General features: G+C 41.9%; 1 long non-coding RNA gene across 1 annotated transcript; it reads right to left on the reverse strand.

Annotated features, from left to right (window-relative positions):
- Positions 1-6,971: 6,971 nt before the first annotated feature.
- On the reverse strand, positions 6,972-12,792 carry LOC140487704 (uncharacterized). Its single transcript, XR_011962874.1, has 3 exons — positions 11,384-12,792; positions 10,159-10,266; positions 6,972-7,175 (listed from the first exon to the last, which is right to left on the reverse strand). It is a non-coding gene; the product is annotated as an uncharacterized lncRNA (long non-coding RNA).
- Between the last annotated feature and the right edge of the window lie 2,683 nt (positions 12,793-15,475).

Below are 15,475 nucleotides of genomic sequence, written 5' to 3' on the forward strand. Positions count from 1 at the left end.
GTGTCAAACTGCAACTGATCACAACAATTTGTATTGTGAGAAAAGGGTGCTGATTGGCTAAGACACTGCCATGGGGAAATCAAGAGGAAATTATAGGCTCCTTAAATCTTCAGGAAATTCAAAAAAAAAGGCACAAGACTTGAACATATCCATTATGCTTGGAATGGATCAATGTTTATAAATGAAAGTTGCTTTTGGAATACAATGTAGGAAAGTGTGAGGTTACGCACTTCAGTATGTAGAGGCTTAGACCATTTTTTAAATAGGAAATGCTATGAAAATCTGAAGAGATTTAGAGGCTCCTTAAAGTTAACAATTAAGTTCAGTTGGCAGCTAGGAAAGCAAATGCAATGTTTTGATACCATTCATTTGAGAGGGGTTGAATACAAGAGCATGGGTTCACTGCTGAGGCTGTATAAGGCTGTGATTGAAAGATTGTGAGCGGTTTTGGGCCCTGTCAGTAAGAAGGATGGCCTTGGAGGAGATCCAGAGGACATTTACAAGAATGATCCTGGAGATGAAGGGCTTGTCATATGAGGAGCAGTTGAGGACTCTGGGTCTGTACTTGGTGGAGTTTAGAAGGATGAGAGGGGATCTGATTGAAACTTGCAGGATGCTGAGAGGCCTGGATAGAGTGGACATGGAGAAGATGTTTCCAATAATAGCAGAGACTAGGACCTGACAGCACAGTCTCAGAGTGAAGGGACAACCCTTTAGAACTGAGATGAGGAGAAATTTCTTCAGCCAGAGAGTGTTGAATCTGTGGAACTAATTGCCACAGAAGGCTATGGCGACCAAGTCATTGAGCGTAGTTAAGACAGGGATAGATAGATTCTTGATTAGTAAGAGGTTCAAAGGTTACAGGGAGAAGGCAGGAGAAGAGGTTTAGAAACAGATCAGCTGTGATCAAATGGAGGATGAGACTCTTTGCTGAATGACCTAATCCTGCTCCTGTATCTTCTGGTCTTATTAATGAGTCATATTGTGAGCTCAACTGATGATTTTAAATTTGGTGCATTTGAACAACTGGTTAAAGAAGCTATTTCATGTTGTTACTATGCAATGGCTATGTAGCTGACATTTTCCACCAACAGGATGCTGCTATCCGTCCATGATTTGGAGATACCGGTGTTGGACTGGGGTGTACAAAGTTAAAAATCACACAGCGCCATGGACAACCACCTGATGAAGGAGCGTCGCTCCGAAAGCTAGTGCTTCCAATTAAACCTGTTGGACTATAACCTGGTGTTGTGTGATTTTTAGCTATCAGTCCAAGAAGACATTTTGCCCACCCTGCAATGTCGTGTAATGTTGGATATGTAGGTCATGTACCCCTGTCATTGAGTAACTGATTCAAACAGCACATACTTTTGATTGTTTATAATAATGAGTACAGACCATATGCTCAAGCCTTGCATCCTCTTAAAAATTGCCCAGGAGAATCTATTACTTCTCAAGTTTTCTCCACTGCAACACATCAGCAGATGTGAGTTGACACCAACCAATCAACACCGTTTTTGCCTGTTGTATAAATTAGTGTGGATGTTTAAAATTTGGAATTCTTGCATTTGTTTTGATGAGTGCGAACCAAAAAGTTTTGGTCACATTTTTATCTTTTCAGCAAGACTACAACAATCAGCTTTAGTTGGGATTTTTCAGTCAAACAATAATGACGGAGGCACCAACATCTATTATGCATAAGTGAGGTTGTTAGTAACACATTTACAGTAAATACCAACTCAGCATAAAAATTGACTGTACCTTTTAAATGCTGACAAATGATTACAAGTTTGACCTCTGAATGTCAGAACAAAATATTATCTGCTTGCCTTTGTTCTTAATAATTTAGATTGTTCTGTGAAAAGTGTTTTTAGTGGTAATGCACTGAACTGAAGTAGAAACCTCATCGATAAATATTATCAAAAAGCAACTTGCATTTATGATGGGGCCTTCATGTAGAAAAACTGTCTATCCAACACTTTACACAGGGGAAAACGTCTACTTATAAACAAATTTAAAACAATCATTCATATCTTGTCACTATCTTTTAAAATTTGGGTTTCCCAACTGATAATGGTAGAGTTTCTACCAGCACCAAGAACAAAAATATCTGCAACATCATTCAACCTCTGCTCACTATGTCCATCTACCAACAGAGAGAGGTCAGAGGCCAGGCAGAAAACTGTGTCACACTCCAGCAATGATCCCTTGACATTTTCCTGAAGGTTCTTCACAAGAAAATGGAAGTAGGGTGGCATGGTGGCTCATTGGTTAGCACTGATCCCCCACAGTGCCAGGAACCCAAGTTCAATTCCAGCCTTGGGCGACTGTCTGTGTGGAGTTTACACATTCTCCCCCTGTCTGCGTGGGTTTCCTGCAGGTGCTTTGGTTTCCTCCCACAGTCCAAAGATGTGCAGGCCAGGTGAATTGGCCATGCTAAATTGCCCATAGTGTTAGGTGCATTAGTCAGAGGGAAATAGGTCTGGGTGGGTTACTCTTTGGAGGGTCGGTGTGGACTGGTTGGGCCAAAGGGCCGTTTCCACACTGTAGGTAATCTAATCTAATCTTTGTTTCCTGTTGTTGACAATAAGGTACCATCCCAACTAATGAAAAGGTGGCTGTGGAGGTCAGCTTATGAGAACTTGGCGCTACTGCTGCAAGAGGCTGAATGATCTGCTGTGCTCTTCCAGGGTATATACAGGGGGTATCACTGTCTATTCAATGCTTCATGCTCTTGTGAGTTAACATTCTAAAGTGACCATGGCAGAGACTGTTGTACAGGAGATTAGGTGTCAGGTAGTTCCATTAAATACTTTGTGTACAATGTCTATTACATTATTGCAGTTACCACTGTAACACTGCCAACACCACAGTACCTCTTACACATCTGCCAGGGTTCACACTGAAAAGGAGCTACAGTACTAGCAGCCCACTCTCGTTCAGGTCACTGACCTTGCTTGACAGCTATGAGAGCCTACAAATCTGACAGCTTTTCACAAAAGGCTTGCCTAAGGCAAGGGTACAACCAAAAAAGACAGAGTTCATCCCCACCAGTCTACCCCAGTCAGGATTGCTGCTGTACTTTGAGAGGCTTGTTGGCCCAGTCAGACTACACTGCTAACACCAAATGTCCAGGGCATCCATTCCACAACTCCAAGCTAGTCTTCAAATAAGCAGTTTCCTTTGACACTCTTTCATCCTTTCTCTTCCACCACCCCTCCCTCCCGCCCCTCACTTTGCCCAACAACCCTCAGCTCTGGTATCTAACTCCGCCTTGAATAATTTCAATGACTCAGCCTTCACAGTCTGTGGAAATCTCTTCCCTAAAAGACAAAAAGCTGTCTGAAATCGAACTCTTCATCTCTCTCATTAAAAAAGAGACTGTCTCCCCAAAGAGAGGCATTCTCTTGGAATCCACCCTTCAAATTTCATGTTCCAATAAGATCATCTCTCGTTCTTCTGAAACTGTAATAAGTAAATGCCCAAAATATTTAATGTTTCATCTCAAAGTCCTTCATCCCAAATACTATTCCATCTGCATCCCACAGAAATATACTTGCTCTGATTATTCCCCTTTTATAAAAGCACACCTTTTATTTTGCTGTGATATTGAACTACTGTTCCATCTGAAACTTTCCTCTCCTGTTCCCTTGAGTACATTGGCACACTTCATTTTGCACAATCACTGCCCTATTTAAACCAACTCCACTTTGGTTTCAGCTGGCCAAAGTCTTCAGAAATATCCTTTCGTGTCTGCCACCAACCTGTGTTATCACTCCTTCAACTCCATGTGAGGTTGAAATTATAAAGTCATAGAAATACATAGCATGGAAACAGACCCTTTGGTCCAGCTTGTCCATGCCGACCAGATATCCTAAACTAAACTAATCCCATTTTCCAGCATTTGGCCCACATCCACCTACAACCTCCTCATTCATGTAGCCATCCAGATGCCTCTTAAATGTTGTAATTGTACCAGCCTCCACCACTTCCTCTGGCAGGTCATTCCATACACACACCACCCTCTGCATGGAAAAGTTGCCCCTTAGGCCCCTTGAAATATTTCCCTCTCACCCTAAACCTATGCCCTCTAGTTCTGGACTCCCTCACCCCATCTTGATCCTCTCCTCCAAAATCCACTTCAATGACACTGCTTCTGTTTAAATCCAGGTTCCTTTTTCATTGATTCCAGTGTCATTTATACACATTATCTAATATCTGCTGCTTCCACCCTCAATTAAGATTTTATCCTCCATTCCTCTTTATTACTTGTTTAAATTCTGCATCTCAAGGAGATATTCACAAACAGGGTTAGCTTTGATATATACGTATGCCAATGTCTGACAATTCACAAGTTACGTGTGTTTCATAGCCATTTTAAGGCAAAATATGTGACGAGGCAGATTGTACTTTCGCTCATGATCAACAGTGCTGAAACCATACTGTTATATTCCCATCAGAATCTATTCAATTTATTCACTGGCACTGTGGCTCAGTGGTTAGCACTGCTACCTCACAGCGCCAGGGGCCCAGGTTCAATTGCAGCCTTGGGCGACTGTCTACATGGAGTTTACACATTCTCCTTGTGTCTGCGTGGGTTTCCTCCGGGTGCTTTGGTTCCTCCCACAGTCCAAAGATGTGCAGGTCAGGTGGATTGGCCAGGCTAAACTGCCTAAAGTGTTAGGTACATTAGTAGGGAGTAGGTGAATGGGTCCGGGTGGGTTGCTCTTTAGAGGGTCAGTGTGGAAATGTTGGGCTGAAGGGCCTGTTTCCACAGTGTGGGGAATCTAATTTAATCTATTCAATTTCACTTTCTTTCCCACAAGCGAGATTGGGTTTAACCAAGTAGTGAAAATCTTGGCTCACCCTAACTTCAAATTTTATACTAAAGAATACTAACCCCTAACTCCAGAACATTTTTAACTTTAATTCCCATTTAAACTCTACATACTTTAAAAAAAATCATGACTTTTATTATTCAAGTTTGATTTTGACAATACTCTCCACATGAAGTCCACACTACACGAACTCTAATTTACCTCAGACTTTCACAATTTATATATTACCCCACAAAGATTAAGACTTCTCCCCAACCCTCAATGACACCGATTTCAGAATACCTTTCTTTTCTAATCACTCCAATTACCAGCTCCCAGCCACTTCTGCTTTATTTTCGACTCCAAAGTCCCAAATTGCATCCTGCACTCCTCCATCTCCCTGCATTACAGCTGACGATGTTTCACTGTCTACATTAGCTTCCACAAACACAACTCTCCTGCATGCAGGCATTCTCTTTCAACTTCTCAATATTTTCCAAACACCACAACCCCTCATCGACTTTGGCTTTATCCATTTCATTCAGCTTGTCTGTGCCTAAATATCTTTCAGTCCTTTTGTAAAGCATCTTGTGATATTTCATAATGTGAATATGCTTCCAAATTGGTGATATTCCCTCTAAGATGGCACCACATCTGGTGACTTGTAAACTTTTCACTGTACAGACTCATGCGAGTATGAATCAATAATGCTAATTCTAATTCTAGTAACGCATTTTGAAACTCTGTATTCTATTTCAGAATTTTTAAATAGATTTTATGAATTCTTCCTTTGTCCCATCCTGATCTGTTCTGCTTTGGTTTAAGCGGAGTCTGTAGGAATTTCTAGAGGTACAACCATATGATGCCAGCCAGCTCAGAAACTCATCAAATTATCTTCCTGTGCCATGGACTACTCAATGACCAGCAGAACTGTGAAATTAACTGTGGCTGAAAGTCAGCCAAAAGTGAGATTCTAATCTCTTTTGCAGTGTAATATTATTGCATTAACATTAGGCATCTGACAAAAATTGCTTTCACAAACTCTCTTTGACTCAAATGCTGCACTTCAAAATGATACCCAAGACAATGGATTTCACCAAAATGTCTTCACATTGAACTGTGCTACATTATCAATTGACATCAAAATTTAAAACCATTTTAGTATTTGTCTGTTGAGGAGAAGTTAGGAAAACATTAAAAGAACAAAAAAAAATTTGATTATATCAGAATTATGTGATTCCTTCTCTCAGATTTATGTGGAGATTATCCATTCCCTTGAGATAAAGTAAGTATTGTATGCCTGTTTGTAAAATTAACTCGCATTGATCCTTACACATGTCACTGCTATAACTTGATTGTGGAAGTAAACCATAGGTTATGAAAGTAGCTAATCACAACAATTTTCACTCTCGGACAACAGTCTGGGTAAAGTCAATAGGGAGAAAAACAGCAGCCCCTTATAGCAAGGAAAAAATTAGAAGAAAGAAAAGATTGTTCAGGGTAAAAACACGTCTGACTGGTTGCACTCTCCTACAGCTGCTATTCCCTAAGTCATTTGACTGGCATCTGATGTAATTTAGCTGTAATGCATTAATATGATGCTAGTGTTCAGTAGTACGGTGTTTTCACAACAATAGCAGTACACTGAGAGACATTATCTTTATGTTTCAATAAATAATCATCTTTTGTTTGTATCTGCACTGTGTCTTCACTTTTTATTTGAACCTCAGCCTAGTCCTGCCCTAACTGGTGACAAGGCTGCCTCTTAGCATTAGCTCCACTAGGGCATACTTTATTTTAATTTTCCTCCCACTGATGTACAAACAAATTCAAATGAATGATCTATTCATTATGCTGGTCGCCTTTCCTTTTAAAGAAAAAAATCACTATCGCAATAAAGATTGAGAAACTGCATCCTATGTTATTTCAGATTGTTGGAAAGCAAAAAAAGCTTGAATTGTTAGGTTTGTGGCCTCATCCTGAGAAATAGTGATGTAATTAATAAAAAGGAAGTTCTAGTTGTAAGAACTGATCAGGAAAAGTCCTGATAAATTTGTAAAGTTTTTAGTAAAAATGTAATACAGTTAGGGAGATTCAAAATAGTTCCTAAATACAACATGTACACTTATTTCATTTTAAAATGGCAGTATGCTGTGAGGTTCACTGGATTTTTATTTCAGTGCTTACAGATTTCAAAATAATAAAGTATAAGTTCAGAAGTTATGGAGATCATACTCCATTGCTACAAATGGACATCTGTCTGCCTGCCCCAGATGGCATTCTGTCAATCCATTCTCCAAATTTTTCTGTCACACTAGGAGGAAGAAATGGTTCGAAGATCCTGTCTTCCCTTCCCACCTATATAGATAGATAAATATAGATGTATATCAGAACACAGCAAAGTAAGTTAGAGGTAGAAAAAGACCAACCCAAATTCCCTTTGTTCTAGTTCACATAGGTGTAGTGCACAACACAACCCAGGATTTCTAGAGTATGCCTTTCATATTACAAACAAAATTTGTTTGTAATTAAGCAATGCACGATTTTAGCCTAGCTAGGCACCTAAGTTGCATAAATACATAGATGTAGTCACAGCCTTGTGCAACATAAGGTTTGAACACACAAATTGCCCAACGATTATGAAGCAGGATCCTTTCTTCCTTTGGCATCAGATCAATACAATTAGGAACAGAAAGTTAGGTTGCACCTTGCACATGAAAGAACTGTGCGGATTACATTGGACTGAGGGATTCCTTTTTCTGTCAGCCCTCCCTCCACAATGATGCTGAAAATGAGGACATTGATTTCTGACAGTTCCGAATATGAAGTGCAGTTTTATATTCAGCCTCTGTGTGATGTATCCTATGTTGTGATGGTTTTCTGTGTAAATTCTAAATTTAAAAGATCAGTTCTTTAACAATGATGTGTAATTTCAAACAAGTCTGTTCATGCCGTGCACACCAAAGGCTCAATCACATGAGTTGCCAGAATTTACTCAAGTGCTTTCAGATAACACTCTATTGATATCAATTATCACCTAATAAAGGGAAGACTTCACAGCTTACGGAAGGAAGTTAAAAAAGTATGAAGAAAGCATCTCCTTTAAAAATCAAATGATTAAAGCAACAATGATTAACTTGTGTATATATTTTCCTCTCTTTCTTTTCATAAATTCTTGTGTACATTCACTCATCTATGTCATGGTTGGAAAATTATAACTAAATTTCCTTCTTCCTCATTGTTAAATCCCTCTTTTTTTAAATTACAGATACCAACAGTACATATGTATAACTGAGCTCAGTAGTGAAATGATGAAACCCTTTGAGAGGACTTAGAAATTGGGCAGAACTTGGTTCCAGAGTTGAAAAATGTGGTGCTGGAAAAACACAGCAGGCCAGGCAGCATCAGAGGAGCAGGAGAATCGACATTTCGGGCATAAGCCCTTCTTCAGGAATGAAGACCTCATTCCTGAGGAAGGGCTTATGCCCAAAACATCAATTCTCCTGCTCCTCGGATGCTGCCTGGCCTGCTGTGTTTTTCCAGCACCACATTTTTTAACTCTGGTCTCCGGCATCTGCAGTCCTCACTTTCTCCCAGAACTTGGTTCCAGCCAGGATTGTGCCTGATATCACTGGTCAACAAAGTTTTCTCACTGGAGGCAGGTCAAGGGACTGAGGAGTTCCTGAGCTATGCTGGAAAATCTGCTCATAGCACCCAACTAGGCCTCAGTTGCATTCTCCCTAAACGAGGGCTAATGAGAATTGCCTGAAGCTCACAGGATAGATTCCAGATCTTGTATAAACAAAAAGTAATTATCATTTCTAATAGCTCCAAAACAAAATTTGTAATCTTTGGCCTAATCAGAGTCGAGAGCATGGTGCTGGAAATGCATAGCAGGTCAGGCAGCATCCAAGGAGCAGGAGAATCGACGTTCCAGGCAGACAGGCCATGACAGTACCAGGATCATGATCACCTCCATCTGTTCATCCATCACATTTCAGCAGAAAATCAAATGTATACTTTACATTCAATCAAGCTACATTGAAAGTTTTTAACATAAACGATTGTTCCTACTGCTCCTCTGATGGTAAAAACATAAGGCAGTTCTTTCCAGAGTTTCCCAGTTCCTGCATGAAAAATGGAATATTAAAAACCATGTGCGAGAATCCCAGATTACGAGGATGTCTTGACTTTGAAGGTCAAGAATAATTCTGGAGGATGACACTATTGGTCTATTTTGATTGATTGATTACTAATTCAATTGTTGCCGCTTTGCTTTGTGACGAGGAGACTGATACTAAATCACACGTTGCAGTGGATTCCTAATTGCTGAGCAATCACGGAGACAAAGCAATCATTATCCAGCAGTTAATTAACAACTGGGAAAGCACCATAAAAATTAAACCTGCCTGTTAAATTGCATGCATTAATATTTTTTTCAGAAAACTTTACCGAGGTAATCATGATCCTGGTGCTTGGTGCAGTCTCTTTTTAGGCTGCCTGATTTTCATTTTTCAGTTAATGGACGATAGCCTCCATTTTTGATTTAACCCCTTTAAACAAATAATAAAAAGCATTACTTCCCAATTTATCATAACTATATCTCTTATACTGACATTTCATTGGTCTAATTCCTCCTTTGCTTTGGCCACTGTTTAAACAAAGGGATACCCCTGAGAATCACAGCCTTGTGAATACTAACACAGTGTGCACATATCCAGTTAATAACAGAGGATTTATTATTTTGCAGCCAAAACCATTAGATTGATGTTCTATTCCCCTATATATTTTTTACGGTTATTCTGTGTAATGGAACCTCCAGCAGCAGGTCATGACAGTGACAGAAGCCACTGAGCAAGGGAGTTCTGAGAGACTTCCTCCAGCAAGTGACAACAGTGAGGGAGGGCAGCTGAAGCAGTCAAACAAACTCTCACTGGAAAAGAGTACCTTTGGTGGAGAGTGGGCTGATCAGAAAGGAGGACAGACAGAATAAGGAATTCCTTAACCCAAAGTAACCCACACAGTTCTTCCATGTACACTGTGTATAGCCATTATTTATTCCTTCTGTTCCTGCTTGTATTGACCTGACGCTAGTGGAATAACGAAACCCTGCTTCATCATCGTTGGACCAGGTGTGTATTCAAATCTCATGTTGCATTTAGAATATGGATACAACTACAATTATGGAATTTATTATGTGCTGTGACCATCTCATGTTTTCTAATTAAATTAACCAAGGTGTGCCAGAATCTATTGTAATGATTTGGGTTAATTTTCATTTCTGAGACCTAGGCATAATGTAACCTAACATCCTGTACAATCCATGGGCTATCCATTTTACCTGCAGCTACTTTTCAAACTCCATAGTAGTAATATATGGACCGAGTAAAATCGTAACGACCATCAATTCCATCTGCAATTGCTACTTCCAAGACTCAATGTCTGGATGCTGCAGAAATAGAACGTAAGTACTCTGATTAAAAAAAAGGTTTTCCTCACAATTTTAACAATTCAATAGATGTTTTATATATATTTATAGTTTACAGGACCCCAATATCCAAAATCACAATACAGTTCTGTGGGGTTACTCTATTTGTTAACTATTATCAATAAACACAAAGCAATTTCATTGAGTGTTGCCTTTTACTGTCTGTTAAGGATATAAATCAATCTCCACTTGATACCACTGTTTTACTATTAGCCTGGTTCATTGTTTTCTTGTCATGTTACCTTATTTATGCTATTCTGTCATAGCTACTTTGCAACTTTTCTGAAAAATTGCATTAACAAAAAGACAGTAGTGACATTTCTATTACCACACTGTTGGATTCACTGATTTCCTAATCGCACACTTCAAAGACCACAAGAATTGAAATAAATACTTGCATTTATGCAGCACCTTATCACATCACGATTCCTTAAAGGACCTGATATTTTCAAGCCCAATAACTGTCCTGCAGTAAATCGTGTTACATCACAGGCACCAAAAAGATGCATGATGATTTAACCCTTTGTTTCATATTGGATGAGAGAGGAATGTTGACCGAATGTTGCTGTTCTTTGGAACTATTTCATTTCTCTTATTGTTGCTACTTATCTGAAGTCTTGTTTCTGCTTTTAAACCCATCAGACTATTTGGCCTCGACCCTCATTATTCCAATACAGTGCCAATTAAGGGCCTCAAATGTGAAGCCTGTAGGCATGAGTGTGTGCTTACTCTTGACCAACCAGGTTATCCAGTATCAGATTTAGCTCAAACATCTCAAGCAATACTATCTTTTCCACTGAGCTGCCAGATCCCCCTACCATTTTAGGTTCAACTTAGAGGGTTTCCAAACATTGCCAAATTGCTTCCTCTTGCTTTGGCATGTCGGACTCCCCACCCCACCCACCCTCATTTCAAGTGTGAACGCTGATATGTATTTTCATCTTGAAGTTTGAGATGATCTACTCAGCTGTCTCAGTCCCCTCTCTGCCTACCTTGAAAAGATTTTCTTTTCCCTATCTGCTTCCTCAATCCCTCTACTGACTCAAGGTTTGATCATCTTTGGTCCAATTTTACTCACCTCATCAATTTCTCAATCTCCTCCAATCCTGTATATATCACCCCTTTCAAAGCTATTGTCAGTAATGATACCCTTTCAAAGATCATCCCTGGGTTCCTCTGCAGAGATAGATGATTATCTTAAAAAAAAATGCCTCTGAGGTAAGTATGATGTCCTGGTCACCTCAATGGTTATCTACTCCGGCTGCAGTGAGGGGGTGGACCGTGCGCAGCATGGACTCTCCTGGTCCATAGTTTTAGCAGTATGTACATTGAAACAAAAGACATACATTGTTAGTTACCAAGTCGGGCCTGAGCTTGTACCAAGACCTGAAGAAACCACACAAAAAACAAAATCAAAGACATTGCCAGTGATAGTGATACTAGTCTGAAGAATGTAAAGAAGCACTAAGCAAAATTGAGTAACACAAGGACTACGGGGCAAGGCTGATGTACAAAGCAACAGGACCCTCTGGGAATGTCCTGAAGGCAGTGGCTGGTCATTAGACCCAAAGTGAGGTGAAATGAGACCTTCTCCAAAACAGCAGCTTATGGCCACCAACTCAGCAGTTACTGCTCTTTCCTTGATGGAGTCAAAGGTCTGATGTGAGCGTTTATATTGGGAAGTGCAGAAGACATAGTTACATAGATGCAGAGCCTGACCCATGTTTCCATTTGACCAGAAACAGCCCCCGAAAGTGTGTTCCAGACCAGCTGATTTCAAAAGATCAGTTCAGGGAGAATCATGAGATCTCCTTGAATTCTGAACCTGTGAAAAATTAACTTTGGGGGAAGTGGTTGGAATGAAAACATAACCAGTCATCATGAGAATGTTTTTGGTTAAATGTTGTGACCTAACTTCCCCCTACCACATGACCTGACACCTCTGCTACCCCATACTGGCCCAAAACCAATCCGATTTCCCCACAGGCCGTACCCTATTAATCTGGCATCCAACCCTTGGCAGTCTATCCAATCACTAGCTGGTACCTTTCCCAGCTGGCATCCCTCTTACCTGGCATCCTGTCCCACTTCTATCCATCTGACATCCTGCCCTCACAGCAGCCCAAAATCACATTTACTGTATGTACCTACTGCTTTGAAAAGGAGCACTGTTAGTCTTTGTCTGGCAGTTCTGTGTGTGTAAAGAACTGTCTGAAAGGAATAATGGCTCTGCCCCAAGCAGGACTTCCCCTTAAAAATGTAGAGCTGTCTTCTTTCGTAAAGAAGGGCCAAAGTGGCGATCTGCATGAGATCGCTACTGCTTGGAAAACCTGGTCAATGGTATTTTATTTCATACCCAAAGGGTAAAAATGATTACATTTGGAAGTGAACATACTGGTCATTCTGGAACTCCACTTTGAGATAGACAGATTAATCAGACCAGCATATTGTTATTTTCTCATTTTATTGTTTTTTCCCTTCTGGGAATCAGTGCACAACTGTAATATTTAACAAACTTGTACTTTAGTGTTAAAGGTCATATATTGAGGAAAGAAATGTGTTTTGCATTCCCACACTCACTATTCAAAAGAGGTTGAGTACATACTATTTTCTGTATACATCAGAGGTCAGAAAAATGTAACCTGCTTAAAGCTGCATGATGCAAGAACAGTATAACGAGGTACCAACAGATATGAAGCATTGTTTATTGCAGGGGGAAAGTGAGGACTGCAGATGCTAGAGATCAGAGTCAAAATGTGTGGTGCTAGAAAAGCACAGCCGGCTAGGCAGCATCCAAGGAGCAGGTGAGTCAACGTTTCGAGCACAATCTCTTCATCAGGAATGTGGGGGTGAGGGGGGCGAGGGGGCTGAGAGATAAATGGGAGTAGGGTGGGATGGGGGTAAGGTAGTTGGGAATATGATAAGTAGATGAAGGTGGGGTGGGGGTAATGGTGATAAGTCAGAGTGGATAGGTGGGAAGGAAGATGGACAGGTAAGACAGTTCAAGAGTGCGGTGCTGAGTTGGAAGTTTGGATCTGGGATAAGGTGGAGGGAGGGAGATGAGGAAAATGGTGAAATCGACATCAATCCCGTGTGGTTGGGACCCACTCTCCACTCTCGGCACATTTCCTTGTTGCCGCAAAAGGTATGAAACATGCTCCCCACCTCCATCCAAGGTCCCAAGGGATCCTTCCACATCTGACAGAGATTATCCTGCAAATCCAAACACCTCATCTACTGTGTCCATTGCTCTCGATGTGGTCTCCTTTACATTGGGGAGACAGGACACCAACATGCGAAATGTTTCAGAGAACACCTCTGGGACAAACACACTGGCGAGATGTTCATAGATTCGCTAACACGTTCCACCCCAACCTTAAGTTCACCTGGAACATCTCCCTCCCCTTCCTGGACTCTCTACATCTACATCAAAGGTCACCAACTCAACATGGACATCTTCTACAAACCCACTGACTCCCACAGCTACCTGGACTACACCTGTTCCCACCCTGCCTCCTGTAAAAATGCTATCCCTTATTCCCAAATCATCTGCCTCCGCCACATCTGCTCCCAGGAGGACCAGTTCTACCACAGAACAGACCAGATGGCCTCCTTCTTCAAAGACTGCAATTTCCCCCTATGTGGTCAATGATGCCCTCCAGCACATCTCAACCACTTCCCACACCTCCGCCCTCAAACCCCACCCCTCCAACCACAACAAGGACAGAACCCCCGATCCTCACCTTCCACCCCACCAAACTCTGCCATTTCTGCCACCTACAAACAGACCCCACCACCAGAGATACATTTCTCTCCCCACCTCTATCTGCATTCAGTTAAGACCATTCCCTCCATGACTCTCTTGTCAGATCCACACCCCCACCAACCCATCCTCCCTCCCGGCACCTTCTCCTGCCATCACAGGAATTGCATAACCTGCACCCACACCTCCCTCTCACCTCTGTCCAAGGTCCTAAAGGAGCCTTCCACATCCAAAGATTTACCTGCATTTCCACACGTCATTCTCTGTATCCGTTGCTCCCGATGCAGTCTCCTCTACATAGGGGAGACAAGATGCCTACTTGCAGAAGGTTACAGAGAACATCTCTGGAACACATGCACAAAGCAACCCCACCGCCCTGTGGCCACACAATTTAACTCCCCCTCCGCCAAGGACATGAATGTGCTGGGCCTTCTCCATCACCAAATCCTAACCACCCGATGCCTGGAGGAAGAACGCCATGTCTTCTGCCTTGGGACCCTCCAACCACACAGGATCAATGTGGATTTCACCAGGTTCCTCATTTCCCCTCCATTCACCTTATCCCAGATCCAACCTTCCAACTCAGCATCAGCTGCATGACCTGTCCATCTTCCTTCCCACCTATCCATTCTATCTTCCTCTCCGACCTATCACCTTCACCCCATCTTCATTTACCTATTGCCTTCTCAGCTACCTTCTCCCCAGCCCCATCCCCCCCTTCATCTCTCTTACCCATTAGCTCACAAGCCTCATTCCCAACGAAAGGCTTATGCTCGAAACATCAATTCTCCTGCTCTTCGGACGTTGCCTGACCCACTGTGCTTTTCCAGCACCACAGTCTCGACTCTGATCTCCAGCATCTGCAGTCCTTTCTCCCACTTCAACTCCTCCCATTCCACCAAGGACAAGCAAGTCCTGACCCTCCTCCACTGCCAAACTCTAGCCACCAGATGGAGGAAGAACACCTCATCTGCTGCCTTGGGAACCTCCAACCGCATGCAGTAATGTGGATTTCACCAGTTTCCTCATCTCCCCTCCTACCCCACCTTATCCCAGATCCAACCCTCCAACTCTGCACTGCGGTCATGACCCATCCATTTTCCTTCCCACCTATCCGCCCCACCCTCCTCTCCGACCTATCACCATCACTTCCCCACTTCCGTCTGCCTATAGCATGCCCAGCTAACCCCCAGCCCCACCTCCTCATTTATCTCTCAGCCCCCATTGGGCCTCCCCCCCGCCATTCCTGATGAAGAGCTTATGCACGAAACACAGACTCTCCTGCTCCTCGGATGCTGCCTGAACGGCAGTGCTTTTCCAGCACCACACTTATTGACATTGTTTATTGAGGGCAGAGTGACCGTCTGTGCAAAGATTCGCCCTGGCCACTTTGACCTTCTTTTTAAA

Source organism: Chiloscyllium punctatum, chromosome 17, assembly GCF_047496795.1.
Source record: "Chiloscyllium punctatum isolate Juve2018m chromosome 17, sChiPun1.3, whole genome shotgun sequence".
NCBI classification, from domain to species: Eukaryota; Metazoa; Chordata; class Chondrichthyes; order Orectolobiformes; family Hemiscylliidae; genus Chiloscyllium; species Chiloscyllium punctatum.